This window comes from Rhipicephalus microplus, chromosome 7 (genome assembly GCF_043290135.1).
Source record: "Rhipicephalus microplus isolate Deutch F79 chromosome 7, USDA_Rmic, whole genome shotgun sequence".
Taxonomy (NCBI): Eukaryota; Metazoa; Arthropoda; class Arachnida; order Ixodida; family Ixodidae; genus Rhipicephalus; species Rhipicephalus microplus.
In genome coordinates this window covers 167,171,873-167,182,753 of record NC_134706.1, presented here as the reverse complement: position 1 = coordinate 167,182,753, position 10,881 = coordinate 167,171,873, and positions in this window count along the sequence as shown.

Sequence of the window (10,881 nt, the reverse complement as noted above, 5' to 3'; positions counted from 1 at the left end):
TTCAAGGTTGGAGAGCGATGTCTCTCCGACGAGTGTCAGTCAGGTAGTTGTTCTGTGTGTCGGTTGATCTGGCAGTGCGACGGGACAGTGCGCCTTTCGGACGTCGAAGTGGCTGAAAAAGAGAAGCCCGCAGAGGCTCTACAACGTTGCGCTATTAGGAGGCCGGCTTCGATATTGGTGAGTAAAGAAACATTCATTTTGATTAGTGTTACGAAGCGGGAGGCCGGAACTCTCTATGTGGTTTTTTTGTTTTTTCCTGGCTAACAAGTGTACGCTTTGCTAAAATGACTGTGCAGGATGCCTTTCTTTGTAATATAAGTGGACAACGTTCCGTTTGGCGTCTTTTACCCCAATCGCCAGACTTTTGGGGGTTTGCTGCTAGACTGTCGCAAGATTTCGCGGAGAAATTCGCCCCTGTAGTTGTCGTTTCTCCGTGAGGGAATGGTGTCGTCCACGGTGAATTGCGTGAGTGCTTGAGCTACGTTGGCCGTTTCAATTAACGGAATGAACGTAAAACGCGCATTGCAGAGGTCGGGGCGGGCTGTCTTACTGCGTGCGCTGCTGGGCAATCAAGATATCGTGCATCAGTGTTAGGGAATCAACGACGCGTCGTCCGCCATGCATTTCGCGATTGCGTGTGTGACGAACTTGTCCGCGAGTGTGCGTGCGACGTAATTGACGGAATGAACGGCGCATTGCAGGAGTAGGGGCGCGCTTTCTTGCTGTGTGTGCCGGTGTGCAAATAAAAGATCGCGTGTCAGTATTAGAGATGACGGGGTAACTGAATTCGCAATGTTCGTAGACTGTCGCGATGCCTAGCGATATTCAGGAGCGTCATCTCATAGATGATCAGTACGCTCACGCTCATGCTGCCTTGTTCGGCGGTGCTAGCCGCAGTTTGAACGCGTTAGCAAGAAACGAACACAAACCACTTTGTATGTTTCGTGCATCAGTGAATATACCGGCGCGTCCGTGGCAAGATAAATCTGATTCGTTCTTGTGAGACGCGAAGTTTTTCGTGAAAATACGTAGCAACTCGCGCTTTCGGTTATAGCCCGCAGAGTACACATATCAGATTTTCTCAAGCCACTTTGCGCATAGCATTCGTCAGTGCTTTCGTAGTGCATGAATCTCATAACATTTATCGTACGAGGAAAGTAGCGCAGGCTCACGATTTGCCTTTCTAAACTATGACCTACGCAGCACCGCTTATTTTTTACGTTCGTTGATAGGCAAGGTTCCTTTTGGCGTTGCATAAATTTGTTGCCAGACTTTGGGTGGTTGTTGCCAGATTGCCGCTAAATTTGGCTGAAAAGTTTTTTCCTGTAGTTGTGGCTTCTCCGTAAGAGTTTGGTGCTATCCGCGGTACATTTCTTGGCTGAAAATGTTTCTCCTGCAGTTGTGGCTTCTCCGTAAGAGTTTGGTGCTATCCGCGGTGCATTTTGCGAGTGCATGAGCGACGCTGGCCGTTTTTAATAACGGAATCAACCGAGCCTAGCAGAAGTCGAGCGTGGTGCTGCCGTGCAATTAAGAGGCCGTTTTAATTCCGTGTTAATTAACGGAATGAACCGAGCCCAGCAGAAGTTGAGCGCGGCGCTGCTGCGCAATTAAGAGGCCGTTTAAATTAACGGAATGAACCGCGCATTACAGAATTCATTTTAATTAACGGAATGAACCGAGCCTAGCACAAGTCTAGGCGCGTTCTCTTGCTGTGTGCGCAGCAGTGCGATTAAGATATCGCGTCTCTGTATTAGAGATTACGGGGAAAACTGAATACTATTGAGTCGCAAGAGGTGATGCGCTGCCCCCCTCCCCCTTACTTTTCTTTTTTTTCCCTCTCTCAGCTGATCGTGTCGCGTCGATTGCGCGCTACGACAAGGGACGCTACGCTTCCCCTAGCTGTGTCAGCACAAGACATATCGTTCGGACTCGTATATACATGTGATGAATAAGCGTTCCAAGGCTGGTTAATCGGGGTATGTCGGATATGCTACAGCTATGTACGCCTGGAAGGCTGCTTTATCGAAGCAGATGGAGCGAATTGAGCGCGTACCTGTAAATGGGACCCGGCCGACGAGCCACCGTCGCTTACGGGGCCCCACCCACAATAAGCACTAACTACCAAAATTCCAAATAATGATTGTGTATTGTTTCTCAGCTCAAGAGCTTAGTATACAACAATAAGAATAAAATGACAAAATAAACATAATAATGACAATAATAGTAATACAACATAATGACAACATAAACATAAGAATAAAATGACAATATGTCTCACTACGCGCTCATCACAATTAAACTGGATACCGGCGAGCAATTACCTCCATTAATCGAAGAAAATGGTCTTTCACGTTGGGACGTGCGTTAATTGATCTCCACCAAAGCCAGGCGAGGTGAGACGGCATACGCGAGGTAGTGGTCTTCTTGCTGTTGCGAACGAGACGGCGCTTGGCCTTTTGCCATTCACTTTCAATCCTTTGCGTGTTGGCGCCTGTAGTAGGATCAACGAAGTTGACACTGTGGTTCACGGTGTGCCAGTCCAAGTTTAGCGGTGTTCCGTTGGCATCCACAAGTCTGGGTATGCACTGGTACGCGGCCCACTCGTCGCTGTACACCGTCGTCCCGGGAAGAATGTGCTGCCGGTCGAAGTGATGGCGCAGGTGACAGTCCGATTTCACGAAGGAAGGCCTCTTCCGCGGCAGGGTACCTTATGATGTCGGCGATTTCGACAATGCTGGGGTCTATCCGTGGCGTGGCCATGACGAGACGCTTCCTGAACTGGTAACAGTGTAGCTTGCATGGCTAATGCTACGGCATTTTATAAGGGTCATGAGGTGAAAGGGGGATAGAGCGCTCTCACGTTGACAGGGTGCCTACGTGATGCAGCATCAGCGGGGAAAGAGGGGGTGGGTCACGGCGCCGACGTGGCGCGAGCATCTGGGGAGAAAGAGTGGTTGGGCCACGGCCCTAACGCCACGCGAGCATCTGCGGAGAAAGACGGGATGGGCAAAGAGGCCTGGAATAAAAAAAACAAAAAAAAACCTTTTTGTACCCCTAACGTTGGTTGACATGGCGCCGACGCGACGCTAGCGTATGTGTGAAAATACGGGATAGGCGAAGACGGCTGGAATCGTACAACACCTAGGTCACGTACTCCACTTCGGTGCCCCTCCTCCACAGCAACGGTGACTTGAGCGGGAGTGCGAACGACGTTACGTGATGCTACGTGATGTGATCCACGTATCACGTTAAGAGTACACCACCCAGGGCACGTACTCCACCTCGGTGCATTGGGCGTCGAGACATGGCCAAACTTGCTCACGTAAACCTCTTAAATTTCCTTATTTGGTGCTCCCTATCTCGGTCGCAATCCCTAAGCTATAGGATCGTGATCCTTATGACATGCCGTAACGTTAGTTGTGCAAAGTACATTGTCACCATTTCAGGAGCCTTCGCGTTAATGGACTGTCGAAGACGCCATCGCTTCGAGCGGCAGTTCGACCTGTAGACAGTCGGGAACAGCACAGAAGCGGCCGCTGACATCCGAGTGATGGGGAATTCGCAAGGACCTCGGCTTAACTATGGTGACCCCGGATGCAGCAAGTCGTCACGTACAATCGCCCCGGCAAAAAAACGAGCAGACCCACACTTCAGGTATAATGGTTGCAGGAAACTGCTAGCTGTCCCAGCTCCGCGGGACACTCACGATGCAGGGTAAACAGGGGCAAGGCTCCTTTTTTGCCTCTCGAGACGTACTTGGTCGTTGCACGTCTCAACGTGAAAGACCCTTTCATTCGATTAATGGAGGTGATCGCTCGCCGATATACCGTTTAGGGATCCCTGCCATATCGTGAGTGATGAGCGTGTAGTGAGACATATGCCATTTTATTCTTATGTACCCACCCTATTGTTTTATACTGCGCTCTTGAGCTGAGAGACAATTTGTGCTTATTGTGGGTGGGGCCCTGTAAGCGACGGCGGCTCGTCGGCCGGGTCCCATTTACAGGTACGCGCAAGTCGCGCTTAATTCGCCCATCTGCTTCGATAAAACAGCCTTCCAGGCGTACATAGCTGTAGCATATCTGACGTAGCCCGATTAACCAGCCTTGGAACGCTTATTCATCACATGTATATACGAGTCCGAACGATATGTCTTGTGCTGACACAGCTCGGGGAAGCGTAGCGTTCCCCGTCGTAGCGCGCGGTCGACGCCACACGATCAGCTGAGAGAGAAAAAAAAAAAGAAAAGTAAGGGGGGCAGCGCATCACCTCCTGCGACTCTATTCAGTTTTCCCCGTAATCCCTAATACTGAGACGCGATGTCTTAAGCGCACAGCTGCGCACACAGCAAGAGAACGTGCCTCGACTTCTGTAATGGGCGGTTCATTCCGTTAATTAAAACGGCCTCTTAATTGCGCAGCAGCACCGCGCTCAACTTCTGCTAGGCGCGGTTCATTCGGTAAATAAAACGAATTCTGTATGCACGGTTCATTCCGTTAATTAAAACGAAATTAAAACGGCCTCATAATTGCGCAGCAGCGCCGCGCTCGATTTCTGCTAGGCGCGGTTCATTTCGTGAATAAAACGAATCCTGTAATGCGCGGTTCATTTCATTAATTAAAACGGAATTAAAACGGCCTCTTAATTGCACGGCAGCACCACGCTCGACTTCTGCTAGGCTCGGTTCATTCCGTTAAGTAAAACGGCCAGCGTCGCTCATGCACTTGCGAAATGCACCGCGGATAGCACCAATTTTTTACAGAGAAGCCACAACTACAAAAAAAAAAAAATTTTTCAGCCAAGAAATGCACCGCGGATAGCACTAAACTCTTACGGAGAAGCCACAACTACAGGAGAAACATTTTCAGCCAAGAAATGCACCGCAGATAGCACCAAATTCTTACGGAGAAGCCACAACTATAGGAGAAAAATTTTCAGCCAAGAAATGCACCCCGGATAGCACCAAACTCTTGCAAAAAAGCCACAACTACAAGAAAAAATTTTCTGCCAAATTTAGCGGCAGTTTGGAAACAGCCACCCTTCCAGTATGGCAACCACTTATGCAACGCCAAAAGGTACCTTGCCCGTTCATATATGGCAGCACACTGGAAGCTATTCTTTTTTGCCGGGTATTGGAGCCATGGATAGAGTGACCTAGAATATAGGGAGTGTCCAAAGCGCCGGCTTCCACATGGACCTTCCCCTATGAAAATGGCAACGTCCTGAAAGTGTACTGTATGGTTCCCCGAGACAACATGAGGAGGCAACCTGTATGCTTCCCAACTGTCGCGAATTGGCCGCTGCTTTCATGTTGACTCAAGGCGTCATCCTGTATGTTTTTCAAACGTCGCGATTTGGCCGCTGCTTTTATGTCGCCTGAAAGTGTCCGTCCTCTGTGTTTCCCATCTGTGATGGTCCTGTATGTCTCCCAGCTGTCGCGATTTTGCCGCCGCTTTTATGTCGCCTCGATGTCTCCATCCTGGATGTGTCCTGTATGTAAGCACCTTTTATGTAGACCAGGAACTAGGTCCATTGCATTGCGTGCATGGTGTGGCATAATACGGCTGCTGTAATTGAAATGTACATGTATACGAAACTCTGTAAAATGATTGATTTATTATCGTTTACACTAAAGTTTACAGCATTTTACACACAATATCCAAACAGGTAATGCACATTTGTCAGCGGCTGAAGAAAGATAAGATTAACAGATCAGCCTTAACCTCTTAAAGCTTCAGCACATCATTAACATTTTAAAGGTTTTAATTTTTCAGCATCTTTCTAGGCAATAGATACTACATTCATTTCTCTAAAACACACTCTTCACAACAGTAACATGTGATCACAAGGAAATTTTCAAGGTGTTCAAAACACTATGGGCTGTTTTGATAGGCTCTGCACACTGAAATTAGCCATTTCATGTACGATATGCAAAGTGTAACACAGTGACTTGATGGGCTTTGAAGGCTAATAACAAATGTATGCAGCTTTACAAACTATAAAAGAAGGAACAATCATATTTTCACAACTCAGAATACATGCGACAGTCAATAAATATTGCGAAAAATCAGGAATGTGATAACCATCATCATAGACTACCCAGAGCTGCTGAAGAACGCGTGCATGTTAAATCATTCAATATTGCAGTAAATTAGGATTGGAAACACAACATCAGAGCACTAGCGGTTTCTCGAATTTCTCGGTTTCCAATGATGCATGTTAAGTAGAGCGGTTTGTGCCTGGATGGCACAAACCGCTCTACTTAACATGCATCATTGGAAGCAAGACTACAGCCCACAACCAGTATACTGTTCACATAACCTTCGACTGCAGAAATGAAGGCCGCGGAATCAAACCCTGGCTGTGGCCGCAATATCGACCAAAGAAGATATGGTCGAGACCTGTCTGCTTAGACATGGGTGTATTTTGAAGCACCCCAGGTGGTCAAAATTTCTGTGTCCCTGATAATTAAAGACAGGAACTTTCGGCAAAGTGCCTATTTTTTTTCTGGAGTCCGTTTCGAGCCTCTTCCACATATAAACATGAACTAAGATATGGGAAACATTTTAATCAGATATTTATTGGGCCTATTTCGAGCTTCATGCCTATATGAGCTTTTCAGTGCCCAAAAATTCTTTTTTATGTTCGTCGAGTAAACGTTTTGCTGAAATGATCTCTTGGTATGAAGAAAACAAGAAGCACTTGATGTCGCTATATTAACGACAACACATGCATACAGTGTTTAGCCCGTGTGCTCAGATTTGGGTGCACGTTAATGAACCCCAGTTGGTCGAAATTTCCAGAGCCCTGCACTACGGCGTCTCTCATAATCATATGGTGGTTTTAGGACGTTAAACCCCACATATCAATCAAATCGATCAAATTATGCATACAGTGCTCGTTTTTTTGTTGTTCATGTTTTTAACTACTGGTAAAGTGCGATTATGGTTCGACGTAGGGTCAACGCGCGCGTACGCTGTGTTATATTGGCGAAAACAGATCATAGAATGACATACTGCCACAGCCGACATTTATCTAGACTCGGCCATTGTTATCCGACGCATGTGACGTTTGCAAACGCTCCGATAACATGGCACTCTAAACGCGCTTTGACGTGAGCGGAGCTTGTACCCCTGCGAGGAAGAGCGAGGCTAGCACCTGTAGTGCTAGCAAGCCCCCCTAAAAGACTTCCGTCACTTGGTTCGAGAGTAGTGCAGCACGGCTGCTTGAGCGTGGCTATAGAGTGTGCTGTAGCGAAGCGAGGAGAGGCTAACGCTAGTGTATGAACTGCTCCTTCGAGATCCCCGTCGCCAGGTGCGAGAGTAGTGCAGCTCGGCGGTTGCGTTTGGGAGGCTAGAGTACAGTGTACCTAGAACGTACACTAATCAGCCGAAACGGAGATAGCCTAGCGCTGCCGACTACAGCCTACGCATAAGTTTTGTTGGCATTTATGTTTTTCATAACGACAGCTGTCGGAAGTCTGCCGAGCAATGCGGAATAAAGAGAAGCTGTAAAATGACCTTCTCAGGCAAAGGACCAGTGGATCATAGTGCTACTTCGTCGATCGAGAAACGGTCCACATGAGAAGCCGGGGAGAAGACATAGGAAAGGTCAACAATATTATTAAGTTTGATGCCCACTCTGATGCACCCATAGGCATAAAACTTCCAAAATTGGTTCTGTAACTGTCAATTTATTTAAACAACCGCTGAATCTGCACGAATAACGTGTATGTTGTGGGCATTCCACGGGCACACAGATTCATGTTCTTATTTTTATATCCACGTCTGTGAGCTCGCATGCACATAATACACAGAATGCAGCCACATGTGAAAGCATCACTGACACAAGCCTCTTTCAACTTTATCCATTATACTGTATAGTAATCCACAATTTAAACTTGTTGAGTAACATCATGCAATAAAGGTATGCACTAAGTGGTACAAGTATGCAACAGGGACAGGGCTCCTATCGAGTTTTAACGCTTAAAGTGTGGTGTACACCTATCCCGAAGGAGTACGGCCACCAGCGTGGGTCCGGTCTTAGCGAGCCGCAGGGCACGCGTTAACCGTCGCCGTGGCGGGAAACATGATACTGCTCAAGTCGCAACACTTTATTGTGGCAACACCAAACGCAGTACAGCCCGTTGCAAAAAGGCGCGGCGGGAAAGCAAGTAGGCTTATCCACGCCACGGGCACAAAGTACTACACAGGGTGCCACGAGCACGTCTCCGCGGTAGAGGTAATCCACGGAGACACCGGGACAAAGGGGCCCGGTAGCTCGAGCGAGGGCAAAGGCGCTCGCGTTGGCTTCGAAGGGAGACGGGTCGGCGTAGCTAGGCCACGCACTAGGACACCGTACTGCCCTTCGGCCGTGAGTACGCAGCGGGGCAACAAAAGGTGAGCGTTCGCATCGGGCGCGAGGCGCCGTCAGCGAAGTCCGACGAGTCCCCGAGCGACGGGAGTCAACGGACGGAAAAGAATGCGTGGCTCACCGTTTGAAGTCCCGGACTGTACTCACTGCTGCCGACGCAGCGCGCGAAAACCTCTCGGGAGGCTCCCCGCGCGGCGCCACAGTTAACATCCGCTACCGGGTGAGGGAGTTAAACGTCACTCCGCCCTTCCCAGCGCGGCAGACAGCGAAGGAGGGCAGACATGTCGGGACATGAGAATGACAGAAAAGGCGGGAAAGCCCGCGCAAAGGCAGCGGGCCAGCCTCAATTCCCACATCCCCCTCTCCTAAACTTGTCCTTTACCGGTCTGCAAAAGGCAGCCGGACGTCACCCATGCAGTTAAAATGACACTGCTATGAGCGGTAGCTAACCTCAGTCCAGCCCTGCTACTGCTGCTTAAAAAAAAATATATGATTACAAAGGAGAAACAAAAACATAAATAACAAAATAAACACGCGACACTATAAAGATACTGCAGAAGGGAGCACAGCAACGTGGCACTAGTGTTCGTGGTGCTAAAGGGGGATAGCGTCCAGTGCGCGGAGGTGCGGTAAAGGCGTGCGGGCCAGCCTCAATTCCCACAAAAGGGAAAGCTTAAAGATTCCCCTCCCCCTCCTCTCTCTTTTTTTTCGGATGTGCAGAAAAGGTTCGCCTCGTCTGCAATAGACCCGTCGCTGACAGGGTTACCTCAAAACTTAAATCTTCCTTGGAACGAATCGCATGTTGTATGTGCTAAAGCACATACAACAAGTCTTAAAGTTTCGAGTGTTGCTGATTCGAATATTCTAGACGCAATTAAAACATTGAAAGTGCTAGGCCACAAGTACGCTTCAATAACTTCAGTGAACGTCAGGCATTCTTTTTCGCATAAAAGCAAAATACTGACTGAAAGCAAGCACAATTCAAGGCTGAAAACCTTGAGATGATGGTAGTTTGTCACTGTTTTCATAGCTTTTCTCACAATGTCGAATTACTTCGGCTTTCACCTAAAGCTGTTCAAATGATTGTGCTTCTTGCTATTTCTTTTCATGGAAAATATAAATTGAGCTTTTTCAAAGCACAAAATTCGCCTGCTGTTTTTTTAGAAATAGAATATTTGTCCTGAGCACACTACTGAATCAGTGCCTATATATGCCTAAATTATAGTTTTTAACACCTATTTATGCCTAAGTGGCAGTTTTTAAAGCCTATTATAGGCACCTTAAACATTTTTTGTGCCTCTAAAGTTCCGGTCTCTACGGTTAATTATATAGTGGTTTGAACACAAACTTAACAAACATTGTCCTAACTACACTTCACAAAAAATAAAGCAGGCAGATATTACCATGTAGTTAGAAAAATTCACCATCCCCCCCATCAATCCATGAACTTAAGTGACAATATTCCAGAATGACTTGTATCACTTATCATTAACAATGTTCGCTTAACATTAACAAGGCATCAATTAAAACATGACATACGAGTCTGGAGGGCAACTCACTCAGGAGATCTTGAGAAAACTAAGTATGCATTAAAGAGCTTAGTAAGTAGCACTGACACATTCCGAAATGTGCTTTGTAAGTGAACTGAAATTCAGCTTCAAGAGCAGAAAAAAAAACACCTTCCAGATACCTTGTGGCCAGGGGGACACAAATAAAAACATAATGCTGTCAGTTGCCCAATCAACTAAGAATAGTGAAATTTTAGTGACCGAAATAAGCGGGTATGTCTGCACTGGAAAGTTGGAGGCAGGCGTGTTTCTACGCAGTCCCACTTGGAAAAATTCTTCGAGCATGTTTATATTCCTAGATATCCCGTTCTAGAGTTAATTTTCCTTTTCATGATTACGCATGCCAGGCAGTGAGAATCAGCAAAATACTAATCCCTGGTGGGACGAGCAGCCAGTTCTTGCTTTCGCCAGCCAAAAGTAAAAGGGCAACCATTATTAAGATGTTCACCTATGCCTTTGACTTATGGTCAGATTAAATGCATCAATTTCATCAGGGAGTCTGTCCTAGTTCTCACACTGTTCTGCATGCATAAGGATGCCAGCCGGAACTAAACTTTCCAGTAGGATATCTGCGCACAGGCATGTGTCACAAAACTAGCGCTCAAAAAAGGGCGCGCCGCCCAATTCTCCCGACGAAGCCCCGGAGAGACGCCTCAAAGTCAACGATAAAGAAGAAAACAAGCATCGAAAGACTCCTTGGGTGCGCCTTCCCTCTCCCCTCGGAAGCATAGGTTCGCCGACAAACCTCCTCACATCGGCGGCCGAGCAAGCCCTGGAAGGTTCTCGAGGGAAAGGGGCATGGTGATGCAGAGTTGCGTCATCTGTCGCGGACGGCCCTCGAACGGTCTGGCGCTTCTCCCAGCCTTCCCTGCGTATCCTATCCCGCCAACGAAACGAAGAGAATTTTCTGGAATCTAGCGCGGAAGGTATTTAACCGAGC